Source organism: Loxodonta africana, chromosome 12, assembly GCF_030014295.1.
Source record: "Loxodonta africana isolate mLoxAfr1 chromosome 12, mLoxAfr1.hap2, whole genome shotgun sequence".
In the NCBI taxonomy this organism is placed as follows: Eukaryota; Metazoa; Chordata; class Mammalia; order Proboscidea; family Elephantidae; genus Loxodonta; species Loxodonta africana.
Window position 1 is genome coordinate 50,369,294 of NC_087353.1, and position 25,272 is coordinate 50,394,565.

Genomic DNA, 25,272 nt, shown 5'->3' on the forward strand with positions numbered 1-25,272 from the left:
AGCAAACTCTCAAAAGCCTTACCTAACTGTCCTAACCAAAGAGGGCTCTGCCCAGCTCTTAGCCCTTGGGGTGAATTCCTTCAGACCACTTAGAATGTGTACTTATCTTACTTGTTGAAGAGATGTTACTATATTAATAATAATAGTAACATTTACTGAATATTTATTTATAATCAAATACCATTCTGAGCACTTTACATGGATTACTTCGTTTAATCATTACAACAGCCCTTTAAGTAGGTACCATTACCCACTTCCTGGGTGGCACAAATGGTTTGTTCTCAACTACTAACCAAAAAGTTGGTGATTTAAACCTACCAAGAGGCGCCTCAGAAGAAAGGTCTGGTGATCTGCTTTCAAAAGGTCACAGCCTTGAAAACCCTATGGAGCAAAGTTCTACTCTGACACACACGAGGGTCACCATGAGTCAGAATCAGCTCAACTTGACAGCAACTTTTTTTTTTTTTTTAATTACTCGTTCCATTATTCAGATGAAGAAACTAAAGACTGAAACGTTAAGTATTTCTCTCCATATTTCTAAAATAATAAGCACACACTGGCAATTCTTGATTTTTAAATTTTAGACACTATCTCTAATTTCTAATTTGTTTCCCTCTTTTTAGTAGCGTAGTGTCATGGACAAAATAGAGTCTGTTATTTATCTGAGGATATGCTCTTTTTCACTTCAGTCTATTTATTACCATTTGGCTTTCTTCTAAAACTACCTATATATTACTTTGACAACAATATTAAAATATAATCACCCAGCCTTTGTTTTTTAATTTCCAATTCCCGAGAGAAAGCTGGATGAACATTATTTCATTTCTGGTGCTAGATCCTAGAGGCAACTGTGCTCTTGCTAGAAATAAAACAGTATAGAAAAGAGCCAATCGACCAGCAGGAAATTTGAATTTAATAGCTGGACAAGTTGCTTCCTTTCTCTGGGCCTTATGTTTTCTCAACTGTAAAATAAAAGAGACTCAGACTTTCTTAGAACCTTTCCAGCCCTGATTTCTAGGAACAGAATAATTTTGAAAGTAATTTGAAAATATAAAAAGCATTTCCACATCCTTAGCTCTTCATAAGGGAATTTAATCTGTACCACTACGTAATGTGAGGATTTCTTTTTCTTCATTGTTAGCCGTTCACAGTCCCTTGTACACACCCGAACTTTGCAACATAAGCTGCAAGAAGAGCACAGGCCAGGGCTGTTATATGCTAAAGTACAGAAAAATGTCTCTAGGACTAGCAATCAATCAATAGAAGAATTATTAAGATTTGAATATACTTCCTCAAAAGCATAGGTATATTCCTTACTTCAACTTCTGAACAGTGTAAGCAGGCCCAGAGCAACAATACATAAAAAAGAGTTATGAGTGACAGAATCCTACACCTAGAAAGAACCTCCGAAATCATCTAATCTCCATCAGATGAGGCAACTCATGATCAAAGAGGCTGGAGATTATTCACATAACCAGTGGCAGACTTAAGACTAGAAATCTAGAAATTCTTGTTTAATGCACTTTCTACCACAGAACAATGAGCAAACCCCTGCTATGGTCAAAAACAAAACTTTTTTTCTTGCTGTAAAGTGGAAGACTTCTCTCCTTAATACAGGTAGGAAAGCTTATCTATATCATGGGGATCTGCTTCACTGCTACAGCTCCCATGATTGGAGGGTACAACTGCCCCTAATACCATTAGGCTGGCAATTGTCTAGAATGACAGCAGGAGAAACCTCCAACTTCATCCTCTGCTTTTCTCCCCTCTACCTGTTATAAACACACAGCTACTTAAAAAGCAGTACAGCATACTACTCACAATAAGGTATCATAGGACAAAAGATACAGTGTTATCAGTATTGTGTACCTTTTCATAAAAGTTAACACTAGTCTCTCAATATATTACAAATAAAGAATGGTGGCAAAGGGAAAGTACAGAAGAAAAAAGGATTAACCAGAAGAGATGAGCTTCAGATAAATTTTATAGCACCAGGTCATAACGCTGGGTCTTGGTGGTACAATGGTTAAGGACTCAGCTGATAACCAAAAGGTAGGTGGTTCAAATCCACTGGGCCCTCCTTGGAAACTCTAAGGGGCAGTTCTACTCTGTCCTAAAGGGTTGCTATTAGTTGGAATCAATGGGTTTGGTTTTTGGTTTAGATCATAATGCAATTTAGAGATCTAAAAAATTGAAAACCACTAGGTTAGCCACACAACTTGGACAAAGAGAAACACAACAGCAAAAAAGCCCACAGCCACCAGAAGGAAGGAAATAATAAAGATTAGAGCAGAAATAAATGAAATAGAGACTAGAAACACAATAGAAAGAATCAACAAGAACAAAAGTTGGTTCTTTGAAAAGATCAACAAAATTGACAAGCCGCTGGCCAAAATGACAAACAAAACAGGAGAGGAAGCAAGTAACCCAAATAAGAAACAAGACGGGAGGCATTACAACAGACCTGACTGAAGAAAAAAAAAAAAAAGGATTTACAGAGTACTAAAAAAAAAAATCTTTTTTTTTATGAAAAGCCATACCCCAACAAATTTGAAAACCTAGAGGAAATGGTAAATTTCTAGAAACATACTACTTACTAAACTAACACAAACTGAGGTAGAAAATCTGAACAGATCCTTAATAAGAGAAGAGATTGAAAAAGTAATTAACCCCTCCCCCACCTCCCCCCCAAAAAAGCCCTGGCCTGGAGGGCTTCACTGGAGAATTTTACCAAACATTCAGAGAAGAGCTCACACCAATCCTACTCAAACTATTTCAGAGCATAGAAAATGAAGGGATGGCTCCCAAATTCACTCTATGAAGCCAGCATAACAACCCTGATACCAAAGCCAGGTAAAGACACCACAAAAAGAGAAAAATTACAGACCAATATCTCTCATGAATACAGACAAAAAAAATTCTCAACAAATTCAAACCAATAGAATTCAGCATTGTATCAAAAAAATAACACACCATGACCAAATAGGATTCATACCAGGTTTGCAAGGATGATTCAATATTATGAAAATCAACTTAATCCACCACATAAATAGGACAGAAAAAAAGAATCATATGATCATCTCAATTGATGTAGAAAAGCCATTTGATAAAGTCCAACACCCATTCCTGACAAAAACTCAGTAAAGTGGGAATAGAAGGAAAATTCCTCGATATAAAAAAAGGCATCTATAACAAAACCCTGGTGGCATAGTGGTTAAGTGCTACAGCTGCTAACCAAAGGGTCGGCAGTTTGAATCTGCCAGGCACTCCTCGGAAACTCTATGGGGCAGTTCTACTCTGTCCTATAGGGTCGCTATGAGTCGGAATCGACTTGATGGCACTGGGTTTGGTTTTGGATAACAAAACCAACAGCTAACATCATTCTCAACAGACAGAGGTTGTAAGTATTCCCCCTGGGAATGGGAACCAGACAAGGGTGTCCTTTATCATCATTCCTATTTAACATTGTGCTATAAGTCCTCACTAGAGAAATAGGCAAGAAAAAGAAATAAAAGGCATTCAAATTGGTAAAGAAGAAATAAAACAGAACTCTTAAGATTCCACAAGAAAACTGCTGGAACTAATAGAAAGATTCAGTAGAGTAGCAGGATACATGATGAAAATACAAAAATCAGTTGGACTCCTATACACTAACAAAGAAAACTACAAAAAGGAAATAAGGGAAAACAATATAATTTATAATATCACCTAATAAAATAAAAAACTTAGGAATAAATGTAACCAGGGACATAAAAGACCTATACAAAGAAGACTATAAGAAACCAAATGAGACCTACATAAATGGAAACACATACCATACTTACTGATAGCGAGACTAAACATTGTCAAAATATCAGTTCTACCCAAAGCAATCTACAGATGTAATGCAAGCCCAATCCAAATACAAACAGCATTTTTTTTAACAAGATGCAAGAACTAATCATTAACTTTATATGGAAAGGAAAGAGGCCCAGGATAAAGAAAGCATTACTGAAGAAGAAGAACAAAGTTAGAGGCCTCACACTACCTGATCTTAGAAACCTACTATACAGCCACGGTAGTCAAAACAGCCTGGTACTGGTACAATAACAGACACATTGACCAATGGAACAATACTGAGAACTCAGACATAAATCCATCCACCTATGGTCAATTGATCTTTGACAAAGGCCCAAAGTCCATTAAGTGGGAAAAAGAGTCTGTTTAACAAATGGTGCTGGCAAACTGGATATCTACCTGTAAAAAAAATGAAACAAGACCCATATCTCACACCATACACAAAAACTAATTCAAAATGGGTCAAAGATCTAAATATAAAACCCAAATTATAAAGATCATGGAAGAAAAAATAGGAACAATGCTATGGGCCCTAAAATATCGCATAAATAGGATATGAACCATAACTAACAATACAGAAGCACCAGAAGATAAACTAGATAACTTGGATCTCCTAAAAATTAAACACTTACATTCATTAAAAGACTTCACCAAAAGAGTAAAAACAGAACCTACAGACTGGGAAAACTTTTTAGCTATGGCATATCCGACAAGCATCAAATCTCTAAAATCTGTAAGATACTATAACACCATAACAATAAAAGGACAATCCAATTAAAAAATGGGCAAAGGATATGAACAGACACTTCATCAAAGAAGACACTCAGGCAGCTAACAGACACATGAGGAAATACTCGCGATCATTAGCCATTAGAGAAACACAAATCAAAACCACAATGAGATACTATCCCGCCTCAACATTATTGGCACTAAAAAAAAAAAAACAACAGAAAATAACAAATGGAGAGGTTGTGGGGAGATTGGAACTCTTATGCACTGCTGGTGGGAATGCAAAATGGTACAACCACTATGGAAAATGATATGGCATTTCCTTAAAAAAAAAAAAAAAGCTAGAAATAGAAATGCCATATAATCTAGCAATTCCACTCCTACAAATATATCCTAGAGAAATAAGAGCCATCACACGAACAGACATATGCACACCCACGTTCATTGCAGCATTATTCACAATAGCAAAAAGATGGAAACAACGTAAGTGCCCATCAACAGATGAATGGATAAACAAATTACAGTACTTACGCACAATAGGCTACTTTGCAATAATAAAGAAAAACGATGAATTGGTGAAACATCTCACAACATGGGTGAATCTGGAGGGCATTATGCTGAGTGAAAAATACTGTATGAGACCACTATTATAAAAACTCAAGAAAAGGTTTACACACAGAAGGAAACAATGTTTGATGGCTATGAGGGAGGGGAGTGTTGGGGAGGGGAAATCACTAACTAGACAGTAGGTAAGTGGTAAGTTTGGTGAAGGGTAAGAAGTACACATTACAGGGGGAATGAGCACAACGTGACCAAGGCAAAGTCATGGAAACTTCATAGACACATCCAAACACACTGAGGGACCAAGTTAGTAGCTGGGAACCATGGTCTTGGAGGACATCTAGGTCAATTGGCATAATATAGTTCATAAAGAAAAGGTTCTACATCCGACTTTGGTGAGTAGTGTCTGGGGTCTTAAAAGTGCTTGAGCAGCCACCTAAGATACATCTACTCGTCTCATCTGATCTGGAGCAAAGGAGAATGGAGAAAACCAAAGACACAAATGAAATAGGTGGTGCCCGGCTACCACCACTGACCACTCAGGGATCACAACAGAGGGTTCCGGACAGAGAGGTAGAAAAATGTAGAACAAAATGCAAGTTCACAAAAAAAAAAAAAAAGACCAGACTTACTGGTCTGACAGAGACTGGAGAAACCCAAGACTATGGCCCCTGGATACCCTTTTAACTAAGAACTGAAGTAACTCCGAAGTTCACCCTTCAGCCAAAGACTACACAGGTCTATAAAAGAAACCCATTGCTGTCAAGTCAATTTCAACTCATAGCAACCCTACAGGACAGAGTAGAACTGCCCCATAAGATTTCCAAGGAGCCCTGGTTGCACAGTGGTTAAAAGCTCAGCTGTAACCAAAAGGTAAGCAGTTCGAATCCACGAGTTGCTCCTTGGAAACTCTATGGGCAAATTCCACCGTGTCCTATAGGGTCACTATGAGTTGGAATTGAAGGTAAGGGGTTTGTTTTTTTGTTGTTGCTGTTATAAAGCAAATAATTTAACACACATGAGGACCATGCATCTTAGCTCAATCATGTAAATGAGGCCAAGTGGGCAACACCTGTACAAAAGCAATGATGAGAAGGCAGAAAAGGAACACGAAAAAGAGACGAACAGAAATGAGAAGACTTGGGTGGAGAAGAGGAGAGGGTTGACACATTGCAGGGATTGTAACCGATGTCATAAAACAATTTGTGTATAAATTGTTGAACGAGAAACTAATACAAACTATCCCCAATAAGGTTAAGTGCCAATTTTTCCTCAGAAACATGGGAGACCAGAAGGCGATAGAATGATATATTTAAAGTGCTGAAAGAAAAAAAAAGAAAGTCAAACAAGAATACTATAATGAGCAAAACTATCCTCCAAGAGTGACAGTGAAATTAAAACATTTCCAGACAAACAGAAGCTGGGCAAGTTCATATCCACCAGACTGGCCCTACAAAAATTACTAATGTGAGGTTTGTAGATGGAAGAGAAAAGACACTAAAAAGTAATTCAAAGCTATACATTAAAAAAAAAAAAAAAGGTCCCTAATAAAGGCAAGGGGGCCCTAGTGGAGCAGTGGTTAACAGCTTGACTGCTAACCAAAAGGTCAGAAGTCTGAATTCCCTAGCAGCTTCTTGAAAACCCTATGGGGCAGTTCTACTCTGTCCCATAAGGTTGCTATGAGTTGGAGTGGACTCAATGCAGCTGATTGTTGGAAACTCTGGTAGCGTAGTGGTTAAGTGCCATGGCTGATAATCAAAAGGAAGGCAGTTCAAATCCACCAGGTTCTCCTTGGAAACTCTATGGGGCAGTTCTACTCTGTCCTATAGGGTGGCTATGAGTTGGAATCAACTTGATGGCAATGGGTTTTTTAATAAAGGGAAACGCATGAAAATTTAGAAGGGATAGTAAGGTATTCATGCATGGCAATTTTAAAAGTTTTGTCCTTCGTGGTTTTTAATAACAAATATATAAAAGGCAAGGATAAATTACGTTACAGGGCACAAGAATTACAAAGATGTAATTAGTGATAACAACAAAAGGGGGAGGAGAGGAATGATACATAGAATTTCTACTTTGTTACTGAAGTTGGTACCAACTTACACTAGACTGTTATAAATACAAGCTTTTAAAATGTAATATTCATGATAACCACAAAGAAAATACATAAAAAATGTACACAAACCGAAATGGGAAGGAAACCAAAACGGCCGACTACAACAAACCAAGAAAACACAAAAGCAAGCAATACTAAAGGACAAAGAAAGCTTAAGGCACAAAAAAACAAATAACAAAATGGCAGAAGTAAGTCCTTCTTAGCAGTAATTACAGTGAATGTAAATGGACTAAATGCTCCAATCAAAAGGCAGAGAGTGGCAGAATGGATTTAAAAAAATGTGATTCAACTATATGCTGTTTACGAGACACACCTTAATCCCAAGGACACATGTTGAAAGTCAAATGATAGGAAAAAAATATTCCATGCAAATAATAACCAAGAGAGCTGGGGTGCCAATCTCAATATCAAACAAAGTAGAATTTAAGACAAAATCTGTCAGAAGTGATAAAGATGGACATTATATAGTGATAAAAGGGTCGATTAATCAAGAAGATTTAGCAATCATAAATATATATGCACCGAGCATCAGGGCACCTAAATGTATAAAGTAAACTCTGATAGAACTGAAGGGAGAAATAGTACTACAATAATAATCGGAGACTTCAATACATCACTTTCAATACTGGACAACATCTAGAAAGAAGATCAACAAGGAAACAGAGGACCTGAATGATGCTATAAGCCAATTAGACTTAACACACATATATAGAACACTCCACCCAAAAATAACACAATATATGGTACACACGGATTATTCTCCAGGATAGACCACATCTTAAGCCACAAGTCTTGATAAATTTAAAAAGACTGAAATCATACAAAGTATTTTTTCTGACAACAAAGGAGTGAAGCTAGAAATGAATAACAGAATAAAACCTTGAAAATATACAAACATATAGAAATTAAACAACACACTATTAAACAATCAATAGGTCAAGGAAGAATTCAAAAGAGAAATCACAAATTTTTAAAGTCAAATGAAAATGAAAGCACTACATACTAAAACATATGGGATGCAGCAAAGACAGTACTCAGAAGGAAACTTATAGCAATAAAAGCCTATATAAAGAAAAGATCTCAAATTAATAGCCTAATTCAACAACTCTAGGAACTGAAAAAAGAGCAAACTAAACCTAAACCTACGAGAAGAGAGGAAATGACGAAGATCAGAGCAGAAATAAATAAAATTGAAGAAAAAATCTTAAAACCAGAAGTTGGTTCTTTGAAAAGATCAATAAATTGATAAGCCTTTAGCTAGGCTGACAAAAAAAAAAAAAAAGATATGAATAACCAAAATAAAAAATGAAAGAGGAGACATTACAACTGACCTAACAGAAATAAAGGGAATTATGAGAGAATATAAAGAACAACTATATGGCCACAAACTGGATAAGCCAGATGAAATGGACAAATTCTTAGATGCACACAACCTGACCAAAATGATTCAAGAGGAAATGGAAAGTCTCAACAAATCTGTAACAAGTAAAGAGATAGAATCAGTGATCAAAAACATCCAAACAAAAAAAAAAGCCCTGGACCAGATGCTTCACTGGGGAAGTCTACCGAACATTTAGAGAAGAATTTATACCAATACTGTTTAAACTCTTCCAAAAGATAGAGAAGGAGGGAACATTCCCTAATTCATCCTATGAAACAAACATAACTCTTGATACCAAAACCAGACAAAGATACAAGGAAAACTACAGGCCAATATATCTTATATATACAAAAATCCTCAACAAAATACTAGTGAACAAAATTCAACAGTATGTTAAAAGAGACATATACCATGGCCAAGTGGGATTTATCCCAGGAATACAGGGGTGGTTCAACACTAGAAAATCAATCAATGTAATATACCACATCAACAGAACAAAGAAAAAGAACCACATGATCCTCTCTTTGGGTATAGAAAAAGCATTTGATAAAATCCAAACACCCCTTCTTGATGAAAACCCTAAAGAAGATTGGAATAGAAGGGAAATTCCTCAATATGATTCAGGGTATATATGAAAAGCCAGCAGCCAACATTATACTTAATGGAGAAAGACAGAGCTTTCCCCTTGAAATCAGGAACAAGACAAGGGTGTCCACTCTCACAACTTCTATTCAATACTGAATTAGAAGTCCTAGCCAGAGCAATAAGACAAGAAATAAAAGGTACCCAGATTGGAAAAGAAGAAGTGAAGTTATCTCTATTTACTGATGATACGATCCTATGTATAGAAAATTCTAAAAGAGTCCACAGGAAAGCTTCTAGAGCTAATAGAGGAATTCAGCAAAGTTTCAGGGTACAAGGTCAACAAACAAAAATCAGCTGGGTTTCTATGCACCAGCCGTGAGAAACCTGAAAGGGAAATTATAGAAACAATTCCATTTACAATAGTATCTAACAGAATTAAATATGTAGGAATAAATCTAACCAGGACGTGGAAGACTTATATAATGAAAACTATAAAACACTGCTGAAAGATATTAAAGAAGACTTAAATAGAAAGACGTTCCATGCTCATGGATCGGAAGATTTAATATTGTTCTGATGTCCACACTACCCAAAGTGATCTACAGATTCAACGCAATCTTGATCAAAATTCCAACAGCCTTCTTTACAGAAACAGAAAAGCAGTGCTCAACTTTATATAGACTGGCAAGAGACCTCGAACAGCTAAAACAATGCTGAAAGAGAAAAACAAAGTAGGAGGACTCACACTTCCTGATTTTAAAACATACAACTACAGTATAGAAAACAGCCTGGTAACAACACATAGACCAAATAAATAGAATTGAGAGTCCATAAATAAACCCACACATCTATGGCCAAGTGATTTTTGATAAGAGTGCTAAGTCCATTTGACAGGGGAAAAAACAGTGTCTTCAATAAATCGTGTTGGAGAAGTTTGATTTCCACATGCAGAAAAATGAAACAGGATCTATGCCTCACACCATACACAGAAACAAATTCAAATGGATTAAGGACCTAAATGTGCAAACCAAAACCGTAATAGTTAATTCTTAGAAGAACAAGCAGAGACAAGGCTGTCAGGCCTAGCCTTCAACAATGGATTATCTAAAAAAAAAATAACATAGTAACAAAACACAATGGCAAAAGACAAAATAAATAAATGGGACCTAGTAAAAATGAAAAACTTTTGTTCATCCAAAGACTTCACCAAAAAAGTGAAAGACAAGCTACCAACTGGGAGAATGTCTTTACAAATCATATGTCCAACAAGAATCTAATAACAAAAGTGTATATAAAACTTAAACAACAAAAGACCCAATCATAAAACCCAATCATAAAACGTGAAAAGGACTTGAATAGACACTTCAACAAAGAGGACATTGAAATGGCCGCCAAACACATGAAAAGATGCTCAAAGTCATTAGCCATCAGAGAGGTGCAAACCAAAACCACCATGAGATACCATGTCACTCCCTCTAGGATGGCTAAGATTAAAAAAAAAAAAAAACAGAAAATAACAAATGTTGTCGAGAATGTAGGGAAATTGGAACCCGTATCCATTGCTGATGGAAATGCAATGAAAATGCACCATTTTCTGCTACAGAAAATGGTGCAGTGGTTCCTCAAAAAACTAAAAATAGAACTACCAAGTGACCCAGCAATTGCACTCCTGGATACCCAAAAGACTTGAAAGCAGAGACTCAAACAGACTTGTACACCAACGTTTACTGCAGCACTAATCACAATAGGCAAAAGGTAGAAACAACCTAAATGCCCATCATCAAATGAATGGATAAACAAAATGTGGTAAATATAGACTACTACTCAGCCAGTAGGAGAAATGAAGTCTTGATACATGCTACCATATGGATGGAGCTTGAAGACATTATGCTGACTGCGATATGCCAATCACAAAAGGACAAATTTTATATGACCTCACTTATATAAAAAGACAATAAAAAGAAAATGTATAAAGACCAACCTTTATTAGTAGTCACCAGGGAAGAAGGGAGGGAGGAAAAGGAGGGCTACTAGTGATAGAAAAATCACATTGATTAAGGGTAGGATTGCACAGCTGATTACTGTAATTGCTGTTAATAAGTTGTATGCCTGTAAAAAGTTGAAGTGGCAAAAGTTACGTGACAGATATATTTACAACAATGACAAAAAGAAAAAAATGGTACCCGCTGAGGCTGCTTATGTATAACCAAACATAAGCAGGTTCCTTAGTTTGGAGATTTAGTGTCATGATTTCATGGGACATCCCAATTAACGTGTTTAGTGCTTCTGTTCTATCTCCTAGTTCATTCTGTAGCGCCTGGGGTCTTAAAAGCTTGCAAGCAGCCATCCAAGGCACAACTCTATTTATCTGAGGAAGTAGTAGTGTCAAGAATAGAAGGAGGATATGGAATGTGTGGCTAATTATCTCCATGAATAACTGCCTCCTTTGCCATGAGACCAGAAGAACTGGATAGTGCCCAGCTACCATTACTAAACATTTTGACCGAATATTTCACAGAAGAATCCTGATCAAAAGGGGGAAGAGGTAGAACAGAATTTCAAATTCTCACGGACTCCAGACTTCCTGGAGCCATGAAGTTTGGATAACCCCTGAAACTATTGCCCTGAGATAATTTTTAAACTTTAAACCAAAAATATCCCCTGAAATCTTAAAACCAAACGATAGTTTAGCCTAACTAGTTAAAAAAGAAGTCTGTCTTGACCATTATGCTCTTTTAAGATCTATATGGGATCAAATTTACAACAGCAACTCAAAAGATTAGATAGGAACCTTAGGGGACAGTGGCTTTATGTTAATGGTGGAAAAAACAACTCAGAAAAGGAGGGTGAGAAAGATTGCACACCCCAAAGAATGTCATCAGTGTCACTAAATTGTACATGTAGAAACTGTTGGAAAAATTTAATCCTCAACTACAAATTAGTTGTGCTCCCCAAAACAATAGGTTTTTAAGTCCAAAAAATTGTTAGGCGTGGAGTAAATAAAGAATGCAATGCTTGCGAAATCATGTAATGAGTCTAATTTCTAGGTCACAGAAGCAAAGGGCCATGCTGCAAGCACTCAGTTTTAGGTAATATTCTGAAATGAAGAAAAAGCCATTTTGGGTACCATTCTCACCACTCTAACGTTTTCCATCAATCTCCTTCTAGTGGTCCTCTCCCCCAACTCCCAATGTCTTTGTCCTAACTCTGCTCTAAACTGCTCATGATGGTGTATTATCACTCAGAAATACTTGCCTGTACTTCAAAGTACCTACTCACCCTCCCCCCCGCCCAAACCCCACTTCCTATTCTAAATATTTGTAGTCCAATTTGGGTTTGAGTTCTTCTAGTCATACATTAAGGTCCCTGGGTGGTACAGTGGTTTGCACTTGGCTGGTAACCAAAAGTTTGGCAGTTCAAACCTACTCACTGGCATTGTGGAGGAAACAGGCCTGGTGATCTGCTTCTGTAACGATTACAGAAAGAAAACCTTGTGAAGCAGTTCTAGGCTGTAAAACATCATGTCACCACAAGTTGGAATCAGCTCAATGGCACACGACAACAACAACGGTTGTATATCACAGAAGATAAGGTTGAAAGTGCCATAATTAAGGGTCAGGTGACCTCTTATGCCTATTAGCGCTACTCCTCACAACAGAGCACCTCATTTCCTCAGTGCAGCTGACCCAAGTTGTATATCCTGAAAAGTAAAGGAAACCATTTACTAATCCCTGCCCTGTGCCAGGCATATGTTAGATGCTGAACCACATGTTTTCAATTCATCTTCCCCACATCTTTAAGGTTGATGGTGTTAGAGCAGATACCATCAAACAGGCTATGTATTTGCTCAATATCATTTGGCTGGTAAGTGCTGTAGTTAGAATCTGAATCTAAGTTTGACTCTAAAGCGCCAAGTCTTCCTGCATTATAGCATGCTGTTACAAACAGTTTGAGCTAACTTTATATAAAAGTATGGTCATCGGTTCAATTCTCCCCCCAAAATTTGTAATTAAATTTACATTTATTTATCTAAATGAATCTCTAGTTGGTATAATTTCAGTCAAGTTAACATGAAGGAACTTTGAAAATAATAATGTGTGAATGGACATTTTCAGACAGAGTGGCCCCAACTAAGAAAAAGCTGGCTGTGCTTTAGGAGTATCTGGCCCTTTGCTTGTCTATGCGTGAACCTGCGCACTCTCAGAAGGGCATATTTACAGAAAACATGTTTGAGATTTGATCTAAGTCACAGAACCTATGAGAGACAGAAGGGGTGTCAAATCCAAATTAAATCCTTTAGGTCTTTTTCCTATTATTCTATCCTACCTTCTTGTACTTGTGAACCTGAGGTTCTCTAGTCAATTTAAAGACGTGCACACACACACAAAAAAAATTCTCAGAAAACAACAACAGGAACAATTTCAGCATGGTAGATGGAGGCAGAGACCTTCTGGCAAATGTCTGTGCATGGATCATTGTTAACCAGATTTATATAACCCAAGGACTGTCTATGCCAGTTTTTGCCTGCTCCTTAGCTATTTTATTTCAGTTCAATAAATTTAATCAGTATTTCATCAATTTAACAAAATTATTGAATTTCCTTCAAATAAGTTATAGGCAAGTACATTTTTAAATCTATTTAAAAAAATTAATAGGGTATAAAATTACAAATATAGTCTAAAGAAAACAGTCATTAATTCATATAAATGCCCAAATTAGAAAAATTTCAGTTGGAGTCAGTAAAACAATCAATACAGCCATTTGCTCGTGTTTGCTCCACAAACACTGAACATCTACTCATTCAACAAATATGTATTAGGCACTTTCTATGTACCTAGGATGTACCTACCATGTACAAGGCTGTCTGCTAGGTGATGGGACTAGAGCTGTGAACAAGAGACAAGGTTCCTGGTCTCATGGAACTTAAAATCTAGTTGTAAAGACAGACAATAAACAAACAAAAAAAAAATTAAAAATGCGGTAAATGCTATGAAGGAAAACAGGCTGCTGAGACAGAGAATAACAAAGTATATCTAAATTACAGCAGCTAATATTAATCAAGCATTTTAGGGGGTAGTCAAAGAAAGCCTCTCTGAAAAGTGACATTTAAACTGAGATCAAAAGTATGACAAAGCCAACCATTTGATGACTGGGGAGAAAGGCCTTTTAGGCATAGCCTTACCATGGTGAAGGGAAAGAGGTGGAAGGGATGTAAAAGGTCTTATTATAATTTTACTGGATAAGCATCTTTTACATGGAAAGGAAAATATGATTCAATTCAAATTATTGCTAAGTGTCTCTAGTATTACACACGGGCTCTTAGTCTGCATCTTGACTAGCTACTAGCATTTTTATGCAGTGCATCCTGCTTGAGTTTAGTAAGAACATCTGATATAACCAAGAAATTCTAACCACTATTCTTATTTTTCACTCATCTGAAACAGACAGAATTAACTATTTTCAAATTGACTTTGGTTTACCTACTGAGAAAAAGTACTGTTTCCAGGTACTATAAGTAAGATTTTATTTTTTTAATTACAAAAAAAGACAGTATTAACTTATTCTAAATTTAATATCCTCAATTAAAATAAGCCTCAAAGGGGGAAAAAAACTATTACCATAATTAGATACTAAGTTAAGAAAGGCAGAATATTTTTTAACAGCTAATTTTTTTTCTATACTTATTCATAATACCAAAATGCTATGACCTCATGTGTTTCATTTTTTGAGGAAGAAATCAATTTTTAAGTCACTCTCCCTATAAACACATTAGCCTCTCAATTCTACCTTCCGATTATCTTTTTTCTCGTCCTTCAAAGAAATGACAGTGTTCAGTCCACTGAACCATTTCCTTCTTATTGGATGACAGGCAAAAACATAGATGAGGAACCCCTTTGTCAATCCCTTTAGTAGCTGAAGCTCAGAAGTTATACCAAGCCAGCAATTATTTGACAACTACTGATGTGTCAAGACCAATCGATGTAAATACATGATAGAACAACAGAAGCCAACTTTTGACTTCAGATCACAGTGAATATACCAAACATATGCAGCTGAATTAGCCCCTTTCTTTTGTCCTCTCCAGCTTTCCCTAAATGACTGGCTGCTTCTTAATTTAGAAAATGTCCGATAATAATAGCAACTCATTATTTGAATGTGCCAGCTGCTGTTCTAAGCATATTACATACAATAACTTATTTAATTCTCAAAATAGCCTTGTAAAGACGAGGAAGCTGAGGTACAGGGAAGATAAGCAGATTTCCAAGATCATAATAAACTAAACTCATTGCCATGGAATTAATTCTGACTCACAGTAACCCTATAGGACAGAGAAGAACTGCTCCATAGGGTTTCCAAGGCTGTAATCTTTATAGAAGCAGACTGCCACATCTTTCTACCACGGAGTAGCTGGTGGGTTTGAACCGCTGACCTTTTGATTAACAGCCAAATGCTTAACCACTGCACCACCAGGGCTCCTTAAGATCATAATATTTACTAAATATTTGTTTTGAGTTATGGATTTTCTTCACCTCACAAACCCACTTTTAAACCAATTTGGCCCCAATATTTTATATAACTTACTACAACCAGTCAGTGGTTTAAGAGTGTGAACTTGAGCTCAATGAAGATCCAAGCTTGCCTTCTTATTAGCTGTAACCTTGGATAAGTTACCAAACCTCTCTCTGTGACTAGGTTTTATTTACCTGTAAAATGGAAATGACAACAGCATCTACTTCCTAGAAGAGTTGTGAGAGTTAAATGAGCTATAAATTGGAAACCCTGGTGGCGTAGTGGTTAAGTGCTACAGCTGCTAACCAAAGGGTCGGCAGTTCGACTCCACCAGGCACTCCTTGGAAACTCTGTGGGACAGTTCTACTCTGTCCTATAGGGTCGCTATAAGTCGGAATTGACTCGACGGCACTGAGTTTGGTTTTTGGTATATGTAAAATACTTGGAACAATGCCCGGCACATAGCCTCCACAACCAACTCCACATGGGAATTTAGCAAAAGGCTGTTCTATTTAGTTATCGTTTCTTTTCCTCCAACATCTGTCACTTCTGTTGTTTGATTTTACATACATTAACAATGAACCATTTTTAGCCTGGGAGCAATGCAACTAACTTCCTTGCTATTTTTGTCTAGTCTTTTTCACTTTCCCTCCTATTTCAGCTATCCACCAAAGGAAGTATTTGAGGTTAACAGGGTTGCATCACACTATAGGTAAGTTCATAAGCCACTGCAATACTAAAGCTAGAGGCTTAAATTTGTAATATAACCAGGAGCGAAGAGAAAACTAGAACAGCAGTAACCTCAGTTTTAACTTCAAAAACAAAATTTTTGGTATTTTGTTTATATAGCAGGTTTTTCACTAATTGTTTTACATAAGGATCATAAATAATATATGCATCTAAATGTGAACTGAAACACAGCATGCTTAAGTTATTTATTGATAATTTATTAAATTTTATAGGTCTTAATCTTTCTTAACATTTGATAAGTTCAGATAACATTCCTAGAAATGGGTGATGAAAAAAATGTTTCTAACTAAACCGTAACAAACTGACATTTATCTTTAAAATTAACATTTTTATTCTACTCAAGTTGTTGTACAATAGCATAAATTTAGAATTTCTGAAACTTCTGGAACTTTCAAAATCAAAACATAAGCTTATATTCTATTATTTTAAAATGTTTCTATAGAAAAGACATCATTCAAAAATAATTAAGATTAGAAATACCATACATTTGTAATAATGTAAAATTTTTTAATTACTTCTCCACAAAGACCACACTTTAGACTCCTCTCGGAACACTGGGCATTTGAGATATAGAGAGCAATACATGACCACGTTTAAACTTACACACCCTCGAGTCCAAGGTGGAATAATGTTGTTTAACCTCCCTAGCTGCCCAGCTCTAACATCAGCAGTTAACATTATTTCTTAAAAATCTAATTATTCCTGGAAAATTTGGTCTACTCATGTCACTACCCCACATATAGAAATTAAACTATAATTGTAATGAACTCGCTGCCATCAAATCAATTCCAATTCATAGCCACCTTGTAGAACAGATTAGAACTGCTCCATGGAGTTTTCAAGGCTGTTATCTTTACAGAAGCAGATGGCCCCATCTTTCTCCCATGGAGCAGCTGGTGGGTTCAAAGTGCCGATCTTTTGGTTAGCAGCCAAGCATTTTAACCACTGCGAGGCCAAGACACCCTATAATTGTAATAGCAAGTGACAAAATAAAGAAATTCCACATAAATGTAAAGCATCCTTTTGTAGCTTTTATATATTCCCACATAACTACATATTGAAAGCTTATTAAATCCACTTGAGCCTTGGCAGGTAGAACACTATGAATGCAAAACAAAACAATGTTAGGTTATCATACATTTGATTATTTCCTTACTTCTACTGAACATATTTTATAACTGCCCAACATTTTTTTTTAATTTTTATTGTGCTTTAAGTGAAAGTTTACAAATCAACTTGGATTCTCATACAAAAATTTATAAACACCTTGCTATATACTAATTAAAAAATAAAATAGCTCTCCCCCTAATGAGACAGCACACTCCTTCCCTCCACTCTCTCTTTTCGTATTCTTTCAGCCAGCTTCTGACCCCCTCTTCCCTCTCATCTCCCCTTCAGATAGGAGATACCAACATAGTCTCATGAATCTACTTGATCCAAGAAGCTCATTCTTTACCAGTATCATTGTCTATCCCATAGTCCAGTCCAATCCTTGTCTGAAGAGTTGGTTTTGGGAATGGTTCTTGTTTTGGGCTAACAGAAGGTCTGGGGACCACGACCTCCATGGTCATTCTAGTCTCAGTCAGACCATTAAGTCTGGTCTTTTTACGAGAATTTGGGGTCTGCATCCCACTGCTCTCCTGCTCCCTCAGGGGTTCTTTGTTGTGTTCCCTGACAGGATAGTCATCCATTGTTGCCGGGCACCATCTAATTCTTCTGGTCTCAGGCTGATACAGACTCTGCTTTATGTGGCCCTTTCTGCTTCTTGGGCTCATAATTACCTTGTGTCTTTGGAGTTCTTCATTCTCCTTTGCTCCAGGTGGGTCGAGACCCATTGATGCATCTTAGATGGCCGCTTGCTAGCGTTTAAGACCCCAGGCGCCACTCTCCAAAGTGCGATGCAGAATGTTTCTTAATAGATTTTATTATGCCAGTTGACTTAGATGTCCCTTGAAACCATGGTCCCCAAATCCCCACCCCTGCTATGCTGTATAACTGCCCAACATTTAAGCAACTGTAATATCTTGGTTGGAGCCCTGGTGGCACAGTGGTTAAAAGGCTGGCAGTTCAAACCCACCAGCCACTCCACAGGAGAAAAATGAGGAAGAACCCCTGGATGCCTTTTCAACTCAGTACCGAAGTCACTCCTGAACCTCACCCTTCAGCCAAAGATTAGACAGATCTATAGGGCAAACAACAATACACATGGGGGACATGCTTCATAGTTCAACCGCGTATACAAGGCTAATGGATATACCAGCCCAAATGCAAAGATGAGAGGGCAGGAAGGGACAGGAAAACTGGAGGAATGGAAACACGGAATGAGGGATAGAGAAGGGGAGACTGTTGACACATCTCAGAGTTGGCAACCCATGTCACAAAACAATATGCGTATTAATTTTTATTGAGAAACTAATTTGCTATGTAAACTTTCACCTAAATCACAATAAAAAAAGAAAGAAGAAAGGCAGGGTCAAGATGGGGGAGAAGTCAGATGCTTCCGGTGATCCCTCTTACCACAAAGACCAAAAAAACAAGTGAAATGATTATATTTATGACAAGCTAGGAGCCCTGAACATCAAAGGAAAAGTTAGAAAATGGACTGAGCAGCAGCGGGAGGGAGAGACAGGTCAGAGGCAGAGAGGAGTTGCCAGGCCTGAATCACCGGGAACCCTCAGGCACCATTCCTGGGAGTGACTACAGCAGGCTGATGGTAGCGTTTGGCCACAGTTTCCCCAGGGAGAAACAGCAAGCCACACAGGCTACTCACACCTCTGGAACCAGAGAATAACACCGCTCCTGGCAAAAGCGAACTACTGCGTATATTTTATCACACCCCTGCCCCCAACCTGGCTTCGGTGGCTGTTAATTTCCCTAGGCCTGAGATAGGGCCTGCTGAGCATCCTGAGCCATTCTCACTGCCTAAGAGAAGGAATAAATTCACAATTGGAGGAAAAGATAATTTGCCACCTCCACTAACCTGGGGAGCTCAGGACAGAAGCAGCTCCTGTCCTGGCATAAACGGTACAAGGATTTTGAACAGGCCCTGTCAGCAGACTGCAACAGTTTCAGCTGTGCAGTGTTGAGGTGGGTGTTTGATGTTTGACACTGCTTTGCCAATTAAACAGGGTCCTCAACTGCCCACATCAGGGGCCTAAGCACTGGTGGCTCCACTCAGGTCACCCAGCCACCCATGACAGAGGTTCAAGGCTACCTGGTACCTCCCAGTCCTTATAACCAGAAGCATAAACTTTTCCTTTGATGTTCAGGGCTCCTAGCTTATCATAAATATAATCATTTCACTTGTTTTTTTGGTCTTTGTTGTAAGAGGGATCACCGGAAGCATCTGACTTCTCCCCCATCTTGACCCTGCCCAGGCCATCTGCAGAACCCATCCACCTGTGCACTAGAGGGAAAAGGGACACACTTTACTCATAGACACTCGGGGTATGGTTGTCAGCCCCCTGCTTTGTTGAGAGTGTGACCCCCTGCTGCAACCACATATCAATACCTACGCCAATCACCACTGCCCCTCTAAGAATGTAGGACAAAGCCTGCACCACACACTTGATTACTAACTACCTGGACACCTGAGATGAATCCATACAGGGAAAGTGAATGGACTCCTGGGTGCATATGCCTGATAACAGCTTTAGCCATCTGGTGACAGGACATTAGAGCTTCAAAGACAAAAATAATCAAGCTAGCTTGCTCAAGCAACCTATTTGGACATATCAAAACAAAACAACAGTCTAGGATACAGTAAGCAAACACAAAATAAGCTAATACAATAACATAGAGATGGCTCAGAGACAACAGTTAATATCAAATAACATAAAGAAGCAGACCATGATCGTGTCAAGAAGTTCTCAAAACAAAGAACCAAGGGATCTCCTGGATGAAGGTACCATCCTGGAATTACCGGATGCAGAATACAAAAGATTAACATACAGAACTCTTCAAGACATCAGAGTGAGATCAGGAAGGAGATAAGGCAGTATGCAGAATAAGCCAAGGAACACACAGATAAAGCAGTTGAAGAAATTAAAAAGGTCATTCAAGAACATAATGAAAAGTTTAATAAGCTGCAAGAATCCATAGAGAGACAGCAATCAGAAATTCAGAAGATTAACAATAAAATTACAGAATTAGACAACTCAATAGAAAGTCAGAGGAGCAAAACTGAGCAAGTGGAGGCAGAATTGGTGATACTCAAGATAAAGCACTTGGCACCAATATATCTGAAGAAAAATAAGATAAAAGAATTTTTAAAAAATGAAGAAACCCTATGAATCATGTGAAGTTTATGAAGAGAAATAACCTATGAGTGATTGGAGTACCAGAACAGGGAGGGATAACAGAAAATACAGAGAGAATTGTTGAACATTTGCTGGCAAAGCACATCCCTAATACTGTGAAAGATGAGAAAATATCTATCCAAGATAGTCATCAAACTCCACAAAATTTAGATCTCAAAAGAAAGTCACCAAGACATATTATAATCAAACTTGCCAAAACCAAAGATAAAGAGAGGATTTTAAGAGCAGCTAGGGATAAACAAAAAGTCACCTACAAAGGAGAGTCAGTAAAAATAAACTCAGACTACTCAGCAGAAACCATGCAGGCAAGAAGACAATGGGATGACTTATACAGAGCTTTGAAAGAAAAAAATTGGCAGCCAAGAATCATATATCAAGCAAAACTGTCTCTCAAATACAAAGGTGAAATTAGGACATTTCCAGATAAACAGAAGTTTAGGAATTCGTAAAAAACCAAACCAAAACTACAAGAAATACTAAAGGGAGTTCTTTGGTTAGAAAATCAAATAATATCAGGTATCAACCCAAGACTAGAACACTGGACAGAACAATCAGATGTCAACCCAGAAAGGAAAATCACAAAAATAAATCAAGATAAAAAAAGCTCAAAAGAGGGAAACAGCAATGTCAATATGTAAAAGAAGGCAACATTAAAACAATAAAAAGGGACTAAGAAATGTAGTCATAGCTCTTTCAAAAGCAGAGGAAGACAAGGCGAAACAAAGACATCAAAGTTAGGTTTAAATTTAGAAAAACAGGTAAATATTAAGACAACCACAAAGGAGACAAACAATCCTACCCATCAAAAACAAAAATACAAGAAAAATATAGACTCAGCAGAAACAAAATCAAGAACAACAAATAAGAGGAAAACAATACACAAACTACTCAGCAAAAAAATTAAGTGGGAAAAAGAAACTGTTAACAACACACAAAGAAATCAAATTGACAGTACTACACTCACACCTATCCATAATTACACTGAATGTAAATGCACTAAATGCACCAATAAAGAGACAGAGAGTGACAGAATGGATTAAAAAACACAATCTGTTTATATGGTGCCTACAAGAGACACACTGTAGACTTAGAGACACAAACAAACTAAAACTCAAAGGATTGAAAAAATATATCAAGCAAACAACAATCAAAAAAGAGCAGGAGTGGCAATATTAATTTCTGACAAAATAGACTTTAAAGTTAAATCCACCAAAGGATAAGGAAGGACACTATATAATGATTAAAGGGACAATATACCAGGAGGATATATCCATATTAAATATTCATGCACCCAATGATAGGGCTGCAAGGTACATAAAACAAACTCTAACAGCACTGAAAAGTGAGATAGACAGCTCCACAATTACACTAGGAGACTTCAACACACCACTTTCAGTGAGGGACAGGCCATCCAGAAAGAAGCTCAATAAAGACACGGAAGATCTAAATGCCACAACCAACCAACTTGACCTCATAGAGATATACAGAACACTCCACTCAACAGCAAACAAGTAAACTTTCTTTTCTAGTGCACATGGAACATTCTCTAGAATAGACCACATATTAGGTCATAAAGCAAGCCTTAGCAGAATCTAAAACATTGACATATTACAAAGCATCTTCTCTGACCATAAGGCCATAAAAGTAAAAATCAATAACAGAAAAAGCAGGGAAAAGAAATCAAACACTTGGAAACTGAACAATACCCTACTCAAAAACAACTGGGTTACAGATGACATGAAGGATGAAATAAAGAAATTCATACAATCCAATGAGAATGAAAACACTTCCTAACAGAACCTTTGGGACATGGTGAAAGCAGCACTCAGAAGTCAATTTATATCAATAAATGCACACATAGAAAAAGAACAAAGGGCCGAAAATCAAAGAATTACCCCTACAACTTGAACAAAAGAGAGAGCAACAAAAGAAACTTTCAGGCACCAGAGGAAAGGAAATAATAAAAAGTAGAGCAGAATTAAAAGAAATAGAGAACAGAAACACAATTGAACAGAGTTTATAAGACCAAAATCTGGTTCTTTGAGAAAATTAACAAAATTGATAAACCACTGACCAAACTGACAAAGGAAAAACAGGAGAGGAAGCAAATAACCTGAATAAGAAATGAGATGGGTGGTATTACAACACACCTAACTGATATTAAAAGAATCATGTCAGATTATTATGAAAAATTATACTGTAACAAATTTGAAAACCTAGAAGAAATGGATGAATTCCTAGAAACACGCTACCTACCTAAACTAACACAAATAGAGGTAGAACAACTAAATGGACCCATAACAAAAGAAGAGATTGAAAAGGTAATAAAAAAAATTCCCAACAAAAAAAAGCCCTGGCCTGGAGGGCTTCACTGCAGATTTCTACCAAACTTTCAGAGAAGAGTTAACACCACTACTGCTAACGGTATTTCAGAGCATAGAAAAGGACAGAATACTCCCAAACTCATTCTATGAGGCTACCATATCCCTGATACCAAAACCAGGTAAAGACACAATAAAAAAAGAAAATTACGGAACTATATCCCTCATGAACTTAGATGCAAAAATCCTCCATAAAGTTCTAGCCGATAGAATTCAACAACATATCAAAAAAATAATTCACCATGACCAAGTGGGACTCATACCAGGCATGCAGGGGTGGTTCAAGATTAGAAAAACAATTACTGTAATCCATCATATAAATAAAACAAAACACAAGAACCACATGATCTTATCAATTGATGCAGAAAAGGCACTTGACGAAGTTCAACACCCATTCGTGATTAAAAACTCCCAGCAAAATAGGAAGAGAAGAAAAATCCCTCTACATAATAAAGGGTATTTATACAAAGCCAACAGCCAACATCACCTAAATGGAGAGAGTCTGAAAGCATTCCCCTTGAGAACGGGAACCAGACAAGGATGCCCTTTATCACCACTCTTTTTCAACATCATGCTGGAGGTCCTAGACAGAGCAATTAGGCTACATAAATAAAGGGCATCCAGATTGGTAAGGAAGAAGTAAAATTATCTCTATCTGCAGATGAAATGATCTTGTACAGAAAAAGCAGGGAAAACCCTAAGGAATCCTCAAGAAAACTACTGAAACTAACAGACTTCAGCAGAGTATCAGGATACAAGATAAACATACAAAACTCAGTTGGATTCCTCTACACCAACAATAAGAACATCGAAGAGGAAATACCAAATCAATACCATTCATTTACAGTAGCACTCAAGAAAAAAAAATTCTTAGGAATAAATCTTACCAGAGATGTAAAAGACCTATACAAAGAAAACTACAAGACACTACAGCAAGAAACCAAAAGAGACCTACATAAGTGGAAAAACATACCTTGCTCACAGATAGGAAGACTTAACATCGTAAAAATGCCCATTCTACCAAAAACCATTTATAGATAGAATGCAATTCCGATCCAAATTCCAAGGACATTTTTTAATGAGATGGAGAAACAAATCACCAACTTCATGTGGAAGGGAAAGAGGCCTCAGGTAAGTAAAGCATTGCTGAAAAAGAAGAAAAAAGTGAGAGGCCTCACTCTACCTGATTTTAGAACCTATTTTTTTTTTTTATACCACCATAGTAGTCAAAACAGCCTGGTACTGGTACAACAACAGATACACAGACCAATGGAACTGAACTGAGAATCCAAACATTAATCCATCCCCATATGAGCAGCTGATATTTGACAAAGGTCCAAAGTCAGTTAATTGGGGGGAGGGGGGGTCTGTTTAACAAATGGTGCTGGCGTAACTGGATATCCATGTGCAAAAAAATGAAACAAGACCCATACCTCACACCATGTACAAAAACAAACTCAAAATGGATCAAAGACCTAAATATAAAATCTAAAACGATAAAGATCATAGAAGAAAAAATAGGGACAGCATGGCATAAACAGTATACAAAACATTACTAACAATGCAGAAGAGAAACTCGATAACTGGGAAGCTCTTAAAAATCAAACACCTATGCTCATCCAAAGACTTCACCAAAAGAGTAAAAAGATTACCTACAGACCTGGGAAAATTTTTTAGCTATGATATTTCTGAACAGTGTCTGATCTCTAAAATCTACATGATAGTGCAAAAACTCAACTACAAATAGGCAAATAACCCAATTAAAAAATGGGCAAAGGATAAGAACAGGCAGTTCACCAAAGAAGACATTCAGGTAGCAAACAGATACATGAGGAAATGCTCAGCATCATTACCCATCAGAGAAATGCACATCAAAACTAAAACAATGAGATTCCATCTCACTCCAACAAGGCTGGCATTAATCCAAAAAACACAAAATAATAAATGTTGGAGAGGTTTTGGAGAGACTGCAACGCTTACACACTGCCGGTGGGAATATCAAATGGTACAACCACTTTGTAAATCGATTTGGCGCTTCCCTAAAAAGTTAGAAATATAACTACCGTATGATCCAGCAATCCCATTCCGTAGAATATATCCTAG

At 37.2% G+C, this 25,272-nt stretch overlaps 1 protein-coding gene across 12 annotated transcripts in view; it reads right to left on the reverse strand.

Moving 5' to 3' along the window:
• The window catches only part of ATOSA (atos homolog A), a 156,367-nt gene that overhangs the window by 119,907 nt on the left and 11,188 nt on the right, over positions 1–25,272 (reverse strand). The window contains exon 3 of one of the 12 annotated variants that reach the window (XM_064295248.1): positions 14,059–14,139. The exons of 10 other annotated variants lie outside the window; for them this stretch is intronic. The gene's annotated coding sequence lies outside the window, so the exon portion shown is untranslated. Of the gene's footprint in view, positions 1–14,058; positions 14,248–25,272 lie in introns of those variants that run through there. One more of the 12 variants, XM_064295247.1, reaches the window with a different exon arrangement.